General features: G+C 29.4%; 1 protein-coding gene across 1 annotated transcript in view; it reads left to right on the top strand.

The window, feature by feature from the left end:
* The first annotated feature begins 620 nt into the window (after window positions 1-620).
* The window catches only part of LOC113512626 (leucine-rich repeat-containing protein 24), a 57,382-nt gene continuing 42,690 nt past the window's right edge, over window positions 621-15,312 (top strand). Inside the window, exon 1 of the mRNA XM_026896530.3 lies at window positions 621-913. The gene's annotated coding sequence lies outside the window, so the exon portion shown is untranslated. The remainder of the gene's footprint in view (window positions 914-15,312) is intronic.

Raw genomic sequence — 15,312 nt, 5'->3', positions numbered from 1 at the left:
ATGATAGTTTCCAGGGGGAACCGTGAGGAGGTCGACCTGGTTGGGTACATTACTAGCAATGGGATTCTTAGTCTCTATTACTAACAATCCCTTTCCCCCCATATAAATATATTGTCTTGTATATAGGCAAATTAAAAAAGAAATTGTTAATTTTGTTATGTGTGTCAGCAGATAATAATATTCCGAACCGAGGATTAGAATCATAAAAAATTACGATATTAAAGAGCCTGCAAACATTTTCATTTAATAAAGATTATTTTTATTATATTCTATTCATAACAAAATAACAGTTAAAAAATATAAGGTAGTAGTTAAATATTTATTTACAAGAACAAGAACTGTGACATTTATAACCGTTCTCACACTTTTCTTAATAAATTAAACATGTACAATTAAGAAACCTGCTTAAAAATATTGGTAATAACACGACGTTGATAGCTTTCGATTTTCTATTATATTATTATGAAAAGAATCTGAAATGAACTGGTTTCATAAAATCACCCACACTTGCCGAGCGGGCACTCATAAAAACTTACCACTTCATCGAGTGGGTTTCTATGAATCGGGGAGTGTTCGGCAAAACTCGGCGCCCATCGCCACTGTTCGTTGCTTTTGGGCGGGCGGGAATTCAGTCTTTGAATACTGTGCTTAAGGTTAGACGCGTTATTCCGTTCTCGATAAGGTTTCACTGTGACTTCGTTATATACATAGTAATTATTGTTGATAATCAACGCTTGAGCAAAGCTATTAAAAGATTCTTAATAAATAAAAAAAAAACACTTTAATTAAGTTTGGAGTGTAGTGTTAAGTCAAGTTTTTAGTGCAATTGGATTGTGAATTTTATTATTGACTTAGTACATTGGAAATGATATTAAGAAGACCTAATAAATGTAAAATCATGAAATTAAATAAGGTAAGGCTAAGAAATTTTTTAGTAATAATTTTTAATACAATGATCAGTTTCTTAATTAATAGGGATATTAATACTAACATATCTATATTAATTTAAATATTATAATATATATATATATATATATATATATATATATATATATATATATATATATATATATATATATATATCTAAGTAGATAACGAATTTTAATATCTCATTTGTATTTAGATTGGTACTGTTTATGGAGTAATAAAGAGTATATTTAACAGAATATGTCAGGAAAATATAATTATGTATACTCTAAAATACTGATATAATTATATTAATATTTTAGAGTAAATTGAAAAGCTACTGATGGACAAAGGTTTTCCGTTATTAAAATCATATTAGTGTTACACTAATTGAGATATAAATATAAATTGTAGGCAACATTGTTGTGAATATTATTTCTGGATTCGACGTAAATATCTTAATATTACACACATTACACAAAAATGATATTGAATTAATTGTCTATATGTGTGACTGTTTGTCACAAGAGTTATAAGCAACAAAGGGTCTTGACCTCCTCATGAGGGATTATAGTCGTGAGCATATTATTGTTTTCTCGATAAATGTACGGAATTTAATATGCAGTATACTTTTATTATTTTTCGCAACAGACGTTACAAATGGCTTACGCTATTATAGTCAGTTTATTTAAGTGTTGTTTTTTTTTCAGAGCATGAGAAATGGAGCTTTATCGCCATATGATAAATTGTTTTGTATTGTTCTATGTCAAAATATAGGGAGGCCGTTATATTCTATTTTCTATGGATATTTAATTTACGAGTATCTTTTGTTTTTAATAAAAAAAGACCGACTTCAAAGGGACTTCAAAGTCAAAGCAAAGATAGCGCTTTCTTGAAAAAGTGGTTGCGCTAATTTCAAACTTCGTTTTTGACAAAGAACAAACCGTGGGAGGTGATTATATTTATAAAAAGGTCTTTTTTATCTAGGGACTTACGCGTTAAAACTCGTTCTGTATCCGCCAGACTGCATTGTTTTAGTTAGTTGGTTGAAAATTTTTTTGTAATTGACGTCTCCATTTGACGATTTTAGAATTGAGAATCTTATTTAGGCAATATTATTGCCACCACCAGTCCGTCCTTAACGCTCCTGTCAAGTTCAGTCCAGGATGCTCGAACTTCCTTTGTGTAGGACACATTTTATGAGCAACTCTTTCTCGTATCGAGCTGCCCAGTTGTGGAACAAACTCCCTTTCCACATACAAAAGAGTCCTTTTATTACCTCTTTCAAGAAAAGGTTAAAATAAAATTTTCTTTCCCTTGAGTCATAATTTTTTATTTTCCTAATTGAACTGTCAAATCCTAAAATCATTAAACTAAATTTCTAATGTAAGTAGTATATTCATTTATTTTAACATTTATTATATAAATAGGTAGGTATTATATTTATTTATAGTATATGTGTTTATGTAATATTATATTATATATTTTAATATTTTATTTAACTGTATATTTGTTTATGTATTAATAGTTGTAGCACTTCAGCTGCCCGCTAACGAAATGCTTTCTCACTGTATTGGGTTGACTGGAAGAGATCTCTGTCAGAGATAAGTCCATCCTTGCTCACAACATTTATAAATACATTATTTTATATGTAAATTACAAATGCAATAAGGAATATATATTATTTATATTTAATTTTTTTATTACAACGAGCAATTAATCTTTTTACCAGAGGGAGACTTTGTACAAAAGTCGATTGCTTGGGTACCTCTGTCCCATTCGTGTTTCTACCGTTAAACAGTTGTGTTTGCATAGCTGAAACACAGAACAGCGGTTTGAAGGGTGGGATATGGCGTGAATTTATATTATAGGGTACAGAGGAATAACATCTGAGTCCTCAGGAATGGCAACGCATGGGCGAAACAGTATACTCTGTTATATCCATGGTACTGCTCATGTCTATAGGCAACGGTTACCACTTTCTTTCAGGTGGGCCGTCAGCTTGTTTGTCATTCTAAGTTGTATAAAAAAATGCATTTATTTATATAGATTAGGAACAAATAATATTTTTTAATAATATACGTACAGATAATTAGTATATATATATATATAAAATTAGGTTTGTCGACAAATATTGAGGTTTTATAGTCGTAAGCTACATAAAACGCCGATTAAAAACACAGTTACAAAGTATCTATATATAATTAATTACAGAAGTATAATATTCTTTCATACAAAGATCGTATTTAATAGTAATGGCGTTAATGATAGCGTTTTAATGATATATTGATTAAAGTGACTAATTATTATTTATTGTTTATTACTTATTAATTTCTTATTGGTTGTCTGGAAGAGATAACTAAGCGATAAGGCCGCCTTTTGCATCACTTCGCATTAAAATTCACTGTATTTATTATTTTTATAACTGGTGCAATAAAGTATAAATAAATCAATTGCCGAATATATGTGAAAACATTACTTCAGAACGGATTTACCTATTTGTTTATTTTATTGTTCTATTTGTAATTGCAAGAATAAAGTTTATATGAAAGAAATGTATGACGAATGTATGAAAAAGTGAAAAAAATGGGCTAAAAACCTGTATACAAAAAGTGAGTAAGAGAGCTAGAAGACAGTAAGACATTTTCAAATTTATTGACAGAATTTATAGATTGTTTGCTCTTATCAACCGACTTAAAAAAAAGGAGGCTCTTAATTCGGTCATATTTTGTTTTTTTTTTGTTTATTACCCTATAACTCCGTTAAATCTAGACCGATTTGAAAAACTCTTTTTTATCTTTAAGGTTATAGGTACTTACAGATTGGTCCTGTAGAAATTTTATCAACATCAGTTCAGTAGTTCAATTTTTAAATCAAAATAAATGTTTATGTTCCTATAGAAGTCGACTTATTTTTTAGGACACAATATTAATTATCGTCTTCAGAATATGCGTGTGAAGCTAAGGCGGGCAGCTAGTTATTTATAATTGATTTTTACATATGTGTAGTACTAACTGTATATTATTTATATATGACATTATAGTTTTTGTAATTAAGAAGTTTATTTATAGGTTAATGTTTCAGAAAATAATTTTTTATAGTCATTAGGACAAATTTGTGTACTTAATGATGTACCTTATATATTTCATTGTCAATAATAATTTCTAATCATCTTGATATTTTGGTAAAAATCATTCTATTGTATAGTATCTATATAAAATAATTAGTTTATTCTTTGCTATCATGACAAATAATGCATCAGATACATTTTATTACTGTTTCTATTGAACGTAGATGATATGTGGACAAACAAACCAGTATGAAAATATAATTGCGTATATTATTTATAAGTGGGTTTTAAAAAAGAATTATTAATAACAAATTATTTATGAATGAATGAATGAATGAGTATACTTTATTTGGATTATACAATATAGGGGGAAAACAACACAATTAATAAATATAACGATACAATTGTATAGGTACAGTAAAGCGGTCTTATTGCTGAGAGCAATCTTTTCAAGACAACCTTAGGGTAATGGACTAATTATTGTACAAGTAGGTATTGTATAATTAAGAAACTTAACAGAATAAAACGTTAAGTAATAATAAAGTGATTAACTATATATAATATATAATTCCAGACATGTTAAAAATTTACCTAATACTAGAACATATATATAATTATAGGCAAATTAACATAAAATAAATAATTATATAAATACATAAATAAAGAATGCCCATTTATCAAATAAAGAACCAATCAGATAGAGAAAAAATAATCTTTCACTTGTCACAATTTATATTTATTTTTTGAATTAAAAACATTATTTACCTATCGCTCTCGTTCATTTCATTATATACGCAAACTTGGCTTTATTAGTGTTTTAAAGGATTAACTTTAGAATAGCTATTGAAGAATGATTGAAGAAGCTCGTAGATTTTGTCCTCATTAGGATTCATTTGTATAGCGAGGACAAAAGTTTCCTTCCCAAGAATGATAATGCAAAATTCTGTCCTCTTATACTGTTCCAGGTTATTTTAATCAGTTCTGTTTCCTAAACGACTAGCAAAACCCTGTTGACTTTCTCCTACTAATGTATAGGTATATTATGTACTCATGGCAATCGGTTAAACGGTACAAATGTGCTGCATTTAGTGGTTAATTATATCAAAGTGGATAGCATATAAGCCTCCATGAAAAATTATATTATGTGTCAAATTTTAAGGTGATAAGTCAAATACAATTATATTACAGTAAAAATTACATATATATCTTTTTTCATTTTGATATAAAATAAATACCTATATAAATTTCAGCGACAAATATAAATAGTGATGTAAAGTATTTTACAATTCTAGATATTTCAATTCGATTAAGATGCCTGATATCTAACAAATGGAAAAGATTTACGTAGAAATCCATGTCAAATACCAATGTCTTCCCGTGTTGCTAAGGATATACAGTGAATGAAATTAGTGTAATGTGTAATTTACGATTTTGTCGATAGAATAACCAATAGATGTAGGCATGTATTATTAATTTGTTAAGTATAAATAGGCCGCTACCTATCAATTCGAATCTATTATACTGGTAGTAATTAAAAAGTAATAGATTAAAATTGGTTACCGTAACAAGAGGTACTTTTTTGTTTCATTTTTAATTTACAATTTTGTCAATAATTCCGTCATGAAATGGCTACAATTAAAAAATTATAAATAAGTAGTTATTTAATTTGTCCTTTAAGAGTAACTCACAATTTTGAAATGTGTCTTGAGATATTTGGCATATTAATGATCAGAACTGCATATCTCAATAATTTGTTTGCCATTTTAAATTCCATAAAATTAAAACTATATCATAATTTTTTTATTTATAAAATAAAATGTCATTTTCAGCGGACTTCACAAAAGAGGAAGTTTTCCATTCGGTAGTAGATATATTTTTTTATGTTTGTAACCCTATTACTTCGTCATTTATAAACCGATTTGAAATATTCTTTTATCTAAAAGATAATACTTTTAAAATAGAATAGAATAGAAAACAATTATTGCCAGTAAACACACAATCACAATATAAAATATACAAAATACATATACTAGACGTATCCCACACTAGGCAAGAGGAACCGGCTCAGCTGATACTGTGAGTGCCCAAGCGCAATGAGAACAGCTGTACAGCGCTAGTTTTCAGCCAGTCCTCTCTCTTTTATATGTAGTAATTATTTTTTTTAATAAAAATAACTGGTATTGCCACAATTCATAATAGTAGTCGGTATTATTTTGTTTTTAGAACAAAATCTTAATTATATGTTACAATTAAACAGTTCTATTGAAATCCTATTTGTTTTGCTATTAGTAAATATATACAGACTTTAAACAACATTTGGCTTAGATAATTTAATAATCGTTAATGATCTTTATCTATATCTGTATTAAGTTCCTGTAATAAAAAAAAGTAAAAGGATTCAAGCAAATAGCTGCACATGACTTATTTCTTATTTTACTTATTCTCCTTTATTTCTTAGACTATGGTGGAAATTTACTGACTCAAATGCAGTTGAACATAAGCAGTGGACAAATAACAACCAAAATTACGACGAGTGCTTTAAATACAAGCAGTACTAAAATTACATGAATTAAAGTGAAATTACGACAGTATAATCGTCTTTAAAAGATTTCTAATAATGAGTCAAATTTCCAATACGACTTTGATAATTGTAAATGACAAATTGAATGTCCAACTCGTTGGGAAATTTTAATTGTCGGATACCTACTAGGCCTCGACGATTGGTTGGTAAGTGATTCAGTCAGGAAGTTTTCAACTGACAGACGGAAGGTAGTTACGACAACTTTGTTGCGATCCAATTTGTGAATAACAATTTGGACAATTTAACTCTGAGTTTTCAATAAAATCCACCAAATCGGTTGGAATCCACCAAATTTCTCTATAAATGCGTGAAATATAACTACTATGTACTTACTAGAAAGCAAATGAACATAAATATTCTATTCTCAATAAAGATTAAGATTTTGCTTCACAAAAAACAGCGATTTCTGTTGTTACAAAGTTAATAGGATCAACGTGAGAGTAAATAATAAATATGTATTACCCATAGAAAGAAATGATTAAAAGTTAAAGATTTTGCTTAATATACACACGAAATATAGGTGAATAGAAAACTATTATTAAACTTCCAGTTTTAAAAAGAGAATCAATAAGAAAGTAAGGATGTTATCACACATTAATGTAGGTATAAACTAAACGAAATAAACTGTACCTACTTATTCTAAGTATATGATAGGTAAGTAGGTATATTATTATTTCCATTCCTTACTAAAAATGATAAATAGCATAAAATATTTTAACAAACCGCTATCAAAAGCGTAGAGATAAACCTTTTGTAATTCGTAACGAAATTTGAAGTTTTAATCCATTTATCATTAAATCGTATTTATTATGAGTGAAATATTTTATTTAAATTCAGAAGCAGTAAATTGCCTAGCTTTTGCTATTAGGTTCTAAATATCGTTATTGGGCTTTGAAACTTTACTTGCATAGCTGGAAAATAGCCTGAAGTGCAATGGTTGGTTATCTGTCCAGTAGTTGGCTGGTTCGTTACTCACTAAGGGGATTATCGATGTCCCTTGCTGCTCGGTGTCGACACAAGTAACATAACTACAACAAATGTAAATCTAGTAACTATAAAATACACATCACACAAATAAACACACATAGCATCTCTTTAATATTCACATGTTGCGTATTGCTCTTATATCATATACGTAGGGAAATATGTGATATAGGTTATTTTATAATTTCAATTACTGTGTCAGATTTTCAAGAATCGTAGTATTTAAATTAGAAAATAATTTATAAAGAATAAGTAGGTAGTATAGTATGAATACTTCATCACTCTTTTTTATTCTTCAGAACGACGAAAATGAGCGCTAAGGAAATAAAATACAATATACCAGTTAACAGTGCAAGACTAGCAACACTCGAAATAAAATGGCAAAACCATTTTGATAATAGTAGGCAAATACCCTATTCTTTTAGGGAGATACGAGTAACTGTACTATATAGTGGCTCATTAATGGATGATTATAAACATACCTAATGCTTTAGATTTAATAAAACCATGATGTCCATGGCTCATACAGATGTTGTTACGTCTAAAGATTACATTGTTATTATTATTATTCTTTAGAAATTCAGATCCGAATACCATGTCATGGTCCATTTATATAAAAAATTATATTAACTGCTCCGGCATATCATCAAGTGCAAGACGATCTATGGGCACGACCCTGAACATTCAGATCAATGAAGGCAATCTAGATAAGTTCGTTTAATATTGACCAAATCAAGAGTCGAATTCGGACTCAATTTACGGAAAGCAGCCTGTTACTGAATCAGAGAGGTCATATAAATTTTGAGTACATCATAAATAAGGTTTTAGGATTTTTACATCAATGTGTTTGTAATATTATAACTTAATTGCAAGGTGAAGATTAGAACGCTTGTCACTAATCACATATATTTATGTATTTTTTTACTATTCTATCCCATTAATGGTCATATTACTACTGCTTTTTAAACTTCTAAAAAATATAATCTTTTAATCGATATAATACTTTTACGTCGGTCTATTTATTTTCAGTCTCAATTATTCAACATTTAAAGTACTCGTACATTATTAAAATAATATTGTAGTATTATCGGATTATCTTAAACTCCAACTAACATTAAGCAGCAAATATTGCTTATTGTCTTCTATCGAACTTTTCATCACAGAAAACACAATCCTTAAAAGTTTTTTCACTTAGAATTTCGCATGTAGTAGTATAATGCAAAATTGATAGTGTTGCTACCGAGTTATTCACTACTTTGACGAACTACAAAGGACGATGTTGTGTATTTTATTCTAGCTTACATAAACATAATATAAGCCTTACTTCAATTTGTATGATCAATTTTTTGGATAAGGTAGTGGGGTATTTTGTGTTATTTTTTGTTTATTAAAGGAGAAAGTTCTCAATTAGTTTTCATTTTTTTTTATTGTAAATTGATGGGGCTTAATAAACTTTCAGATTAGTCTCATGTTTTATTAAAATCTATTTTTAAATCAAAATTACTGGTTTTGGCACGATTGAAGTCGCTTTTTTATGGAACACGATCTTCATTGATCAAAGTCAGTTTTATTTTATTATGACTTTTCTATTAAAAGCATTCTTCATAAGAATTGAAAACGAGTACATTTGCCTCTGCAAAAAGGCTACTTCAATTCTAATAAAATATAATACACCAATGTTATATTGCAATTAGAACATGGAGTGATGGGTTTTAAATAGATACATTTTGCTTCGTAAGAAACAAATTTTTTCTTTGTTTAATATAAACAGTAACTTCAATTATAGCAATATTAATTTAATTAATATTATATGGAACCAACACAGCAATCATTCAGTATAGAACATAAACGCGTAATAAAATGAATACATATTAATTAGGAACTACTTATGATAGCGGAATTAAATAAAATAATGCTAATCAGTTAATTTTTGTAAGTCGCTTGATAATAATAAATATTTTCATTCTTGCTAATATTATACGTGTAAATGTAAAAGTGAGTTTATTGTTTCTTTGTGTGATACCTTTTAGGATTCTAACGACTCAACCAATCATCATGCATTTTGATATGTATACACGTAGTATTTGGAATGGAGAAGAAGTACTACTACTTTATTGCCCCGGTCAATGTTAAGTTCATTTATTTGTGAAAACCTGTAATTAGTTTCTTGTTTATACTGTCTTTTTTATTATGAAATTTTTAGATGTTGGTTTTTCTTTAATAAAATAATAAAGTATATAATATATCTGGGTTACGCGGACGAAGTCGCAAGTCAATATATAGCATTATATAGCTAATATAATAATGCCAATTAAATAACTTCTAAAACAAGTAAAATTAGACACCTACGCACTTTTTGATTGTTCGACCCACGAAGGAACAATATTGGACTACTTGGTTACCCATAAAACCCAATATTCTCATAGACAAACATTATTGCGGCTCTAAACATGAAAATAATCTAAATTACTTTTAACTGCTGTTGATACAAGTTATTAACCATTCTCCTGACCTTGAGAATGAGGATAAATTATAACTTGGTTTAAATTGTTCCTAATTTGTACATTGGCACTTGTATAGTTTATAGTAGAACCATCATTAAGTATATTATATGTACTTAATGTTGGTAAAATTGATAGTCGTACTCTCATTACCGCCTTACTTATTTATATTATAAACTGGAACAACTGTATTGTGACAAGTTTTTGTTCAGTCAAAGAAATGTATGATGCTCAAGTTAGAAATATCTCTAAAATTCCTAGTTTGAAATTATAATTATAACAACTGTAATATAACAATATTACATATAAGTATATAATATATAATAAATATTCATATTTATCTTAGGTATTGCCTTGATTTTATGATTTGATTGAAAGACGTAGCAGCATACTCTTTAGCACTAGTAATGCTCGAGAGATCATCAGTAATCGCTAATTTCCATCAAATAGTTTTTATTATATGTGAAAATGAAATGATAACACCGCCTGTGCTATCGGTATACACTGGCGGGATACCAGTTAGAGATGATAGATTAGGATGAAAACAGGTCAGCTGACCCATCGTGATAAGTTCAACAAAAATTAACCATGATGGATCCCCTGAAAACCACGTGGAGGTCGAGCTCATTATTAACATATTTATTCCTATTTTTCTAATTAAACTGTTTACGATTTTAATTAGAAAAGTAATATGTTATAATACCTATTATATTATATTGACATTAGTACTCGTAGTAGGTGGACTTGAAAAGAAAGGTGATATTTATGAAAGTAGTATAATAAAAAAAATTAACTATTCTGTGTCATTTATTCATGTGAAATCATCATATTATATCAGTCGTTATCTGTCCATTATTGAACAGAGGATTCCTCCATTGTGGGGGGGGGGGGGGCTTTTTTCAGTAGTTGACATACTTGGCAGGTGGGTGGGTGGGTTGAAAATTGCAAATTTCTTTTGGTGATATTTTAAGAGGGACGCTTCTATCCATCCGTCAACAATTAAGTTCTCTTAGTTACCTTTTCAGACATTCATAGGAAAGGAACGGGTGACCCATCCTATGTCGGGATCACACGACAATTCTTATGTGAAATGCTACATTGTTATTTTTATTATTATCATCTTCATCATTTCAGCTATCAACTGTTCACTGTTGAACAAAAGCCTTCCTCATAAAGGAAGTTTTGCCAGTAGTTGCCACGCTTGGCAGGCAGGTTGGCAACCGCAGTTAGGCTTTTAGAAATGTTTTAAGAAGGACGCTGCTGCCCATCTCTCTATCATTAAGTACCCTTAGACTCCTCTTATGACAACCAGTTGTAGTGTTGCCAAGTACAAAATCATATTAGCATGAACCAACATTTGCACTTTATTGCCAGATATTGAAACAGAAATGAATGATAGTTTCTAACACTGTACACATATTTAAATCTAATAGTAAAGTGTTATAATTTTTTTTTACACTTTATTATTAGATTTAAAATAATTATTTAAATTCAGAACGTGGAATTATGTGTTAATATGAGATAAACATAATAATATAAAAGATTAAGATTTTATGAAGATACATAGATACTAAAAAGCAAAATACAATCGAAATATCCTCCTTTTGGAAGTCGCTTAAAATGTCGCATTTAGATTTATTACATTTTTGTTTTTTGTAATTGTATTACTAAAATTTTATACTAAGATAGAATACACAAGTATTTTTTGTATCTTTAAAGAAATCTTTAAAGCTTTTATTTTATAGCCGTCTTGTGGTGTAACCGTGCGATTAGAGTATCACGTGCCGCAGCGCACCAACTTGTAAATTGTGTTTTGTTTGAATAGGCAACTTTATTTTATAAAGGCGTATTAAATTTAGGTATACATTTAATAAATGTCCCGAATATTGAAGCAATATTTCAAATTAAAGGCCTATAATATAAATGGATGTGACCAAGTCTCAAAAAACCAAACAGTTATATTTGATAGTTTACGACCACCGTATTTATTTTATATTGTCGCTATGCAGCCGACGGGTCCTTTTTTTTATTTATCGTTGTACAGCACGTACTGGTTACCGTCACGATATAATAAGAGAGTAAAATATATGCAATCGTACAGAGACCCTTTTAATTTTCCACGATGATATCGTGGAAGCGAACGGCATGACGATATCGTGGACGTGAACGGAAATTTAAAAGTGTATTTAAAAATTGCATGCAACAACAACATAATGTTGTTCTATTCTGTTGTTTTGTGTGTGATTGTATTTTTTTTTTACATATATTTTTATATATATCTAATTTTCACCTGATTTGTGAGCTTAATTATTTCATCATTACAAGGTTGTAAATATTAGCAAGTATCATATGTAAAGATTGTTAAAAGATATTGCTATCAAGAAACAATGTGTCGAAAACTGACAAAAATATTTGGGTCTCCCCACAAACTAATAATAAATAACATTATTAATTAACTAATTAACTGTATATCCGACTGGATATGCAGTATTATGACCTTCTCTTGAAAGAATGTTAAAGACCAACATAAACCGAAGTTTATATATCTTTAGCGTTAGAGACTATATATAATAGGTAATTTCACATCAAACCGGAACCATAAGAATTTATCCTTACGCCGGAATACAGCGATGTAAGCACAGCTTACTAAGTGTAGTTATTATCTGTATTATGGTGCTATGTCTCTATTGTAAGAGATTTTTATAAGCTTTGAAATGGCAAATAAACTGACGAACCACCTGATGGAAAGCAGTAACTGTTGGTTAATAGACATGAAGAGCACTATGAACATCATAGAGTATACTGTGACGACTCACGTGTTATCATTTCTGAGGACTAAAATGTTATGCTTCCGCTTCCATACTCAGTAATTTAACGGCCTTACTATGTAGATTACATTGGCCATTTTAGACAAACTGAAACGTAACAACATACCTACTTATTGCATTGCTGCTTTATAGGGGAAATAGGTAAAGTGAAGGTAAATTACCCAGGTTAATCACATACAATTCTACCACGAAGGCAGTGTAAGAAAATTTAAATTAATCCCAGTAGAGATTTTGTACAAAAATCGTTTGCATAAACATTGTTTTCTCACTAGTATTTTTGTCGTTAAACAGCTGTGTTTTGGTTTAAAAGGTACGAAGGTAAGACTTTTAGGCTTCAGGAATGGCAATGGAAGAGGGGGTACACAGTGTAATCTAAGATATCCGGGGTACTGCTTATATCTATAGGTGACAGTTAATGCTTTCCATTGAGCATGTTTGCTCTAATTACAGTTGCATAAAAATAAAATCTCGTGACAGATAATCAATTCATTCTTGTGTTACAGTTCGTATTTTATATCAGTTACCATAATACACGTATATTTTTTTGAAAATATAAGTATTAGAAATCTTGGAGGAAAATAATTACATCAGTCTCGAAGCAGTTATCGATACCACGGGCCCTGATTTATTAGCGCTCGGTCATTATAGGCACACCCTAATAACGTGGCCATTTAATCTATCGAATATCACTTTATTATGAGTATCAATTTCCTAGTTTTTAGTGTTTTTATTAAATAATATACTTTAATTTCAATTCTCGTTCTAGTAAAATCAAAATCATAGTTTTACTAATAAAACTACGAGTAGTTTTTCGAAAAAAAAAATGTGGATTGTAAATCGCCAAAACCAAATTTTTAATGCGAAAATGGTCCATTAAATATTCATTAATATAAAATGCTGTAATTTTTTGTTGTTTTTTTAAATCGACCTTTTTTTGAGAATAATATTCAGTTTTACCGGTAGAATGCTCCTTTTAGCAAACGTTTTCACCCCAGTGGATTTTTATATTTTTTAACCCGGTAGTATTGGCATTGTGTTGATGATTATTTATTACTTATTTAATAAATAAAAGAAGAAACTGACTAACTAATTTACTATGCGCATACTTTCTTGAAGATGTATAGTAAGTAGGTAGATAAGTCTTTGACGTGGTATTGGACAGCAACAACCGTCAACTGTTTAGATAGGACAAAAGCTCTAAATGGGTCTTTACAATAGCTCTGACACCTCCTTGTCCTACTTACAAGCAACGATATTTATGAATACGTATAACAAATATGGTTTACACGAGACGTAAATTTATTCAACTGCAATAACGGAGCAGTCGGCGATTTATACCTGAACTTTAGCAGTAATGTACAAAAGTTTAGATCGTGGGTTTATTTTTATTTAACACTGTCTTGTTTAAATAAAAGTATAAGGAAACCAACTCATAAACAAGCTAAAAAGGATCAAATACATTAATAATATAGCTAATGAAAATAGGTACTACTTACATTCGTTTCTTTGACATGGGATTTTAGTGTTTAGACCGTTAGTGTAGATGCATTGACCTTTTGATTGATGCGTTGATTCAACGCATGAGTGATTAACAAGTGTAATTTGTTAATCACTCGTTGAGTGACAAGGTTGATTCTGAAGTATTATTTTTTTATCCAATCTTTAAAATAAAAATTTAAAATTTTAACTATAGTTTAATGATAGTTACCAACGAACAAAAATTAATTTTAACGTAGTTCTGACTCAAATCTATTATAAATTAAATTCATACTGGTCGCCCATAGAATGTATAATGACATTACAGCAATATCGAACTAATATTTTAGTTTTAGTAACAGAGATAGAGAATAGCGTATCAGAATGGACTTCATTATATATGTTATATATATTATAATATGTAGAGTTCATGTTTTGTGGGCAACCACTATTCCATTTAAAGTCGAAGACTTTTTATGTTGAGTTTGCTCGAGTCTTACGATTATTAGTTAACTGAAAGATAGTCCGAAACCCAAGAAACTCAAAATAATACTGTAAAAATTTATTACACTTTATTTAGAGGAGAAAGGCACAGACGTATCCATACACATGAATATATAGAACTTCTCGGTATCTTACATATTCTTAGAAATTGTAAGAAACTCTATGTTGCTTGTGTACAGGCAACATATGACGCGGTGATAAAATTTAATGTACTTACTTTATATTACAATGTACCGATTTGTATAATGGAATATATAATAGATTTTTTGTTACAAACTTAAGATTAAGTGTCATTTCACATCAACCGTTAACAGTCCACTGCTGAACATAGGTCTTCTTCATAGTGGGTGGTGGTAACCGTAGTTAGACTGTGGTGATATTTTAAGAGATACGTTTCTGCCCATCTCTTATTTAGTTCCCTTAGTTGCCTCTTACGACATCCACGGAAAAGACAGCAAGGCT

The sequence above is a fragment of the Galleria mellonella genome, unplaced genomic scaffold (genome assembly GCF_026898425.1).
Source record: "Galleria mellonella isolate WM207_F2 unplaced genomic scaffold, CSIRO_AGI_GalMel_v1 utg64, whole genome shotgun sequence".
Lineage (NCBI taxonomy): Eukaryota > Metazoa > Arthropoda > Insecta > Lepidoptera > Pyralidae > Galleria > Galleria mellonella.
This window is presented reverse-complemented; position numbering and strand designations above follow the sequence as displayed.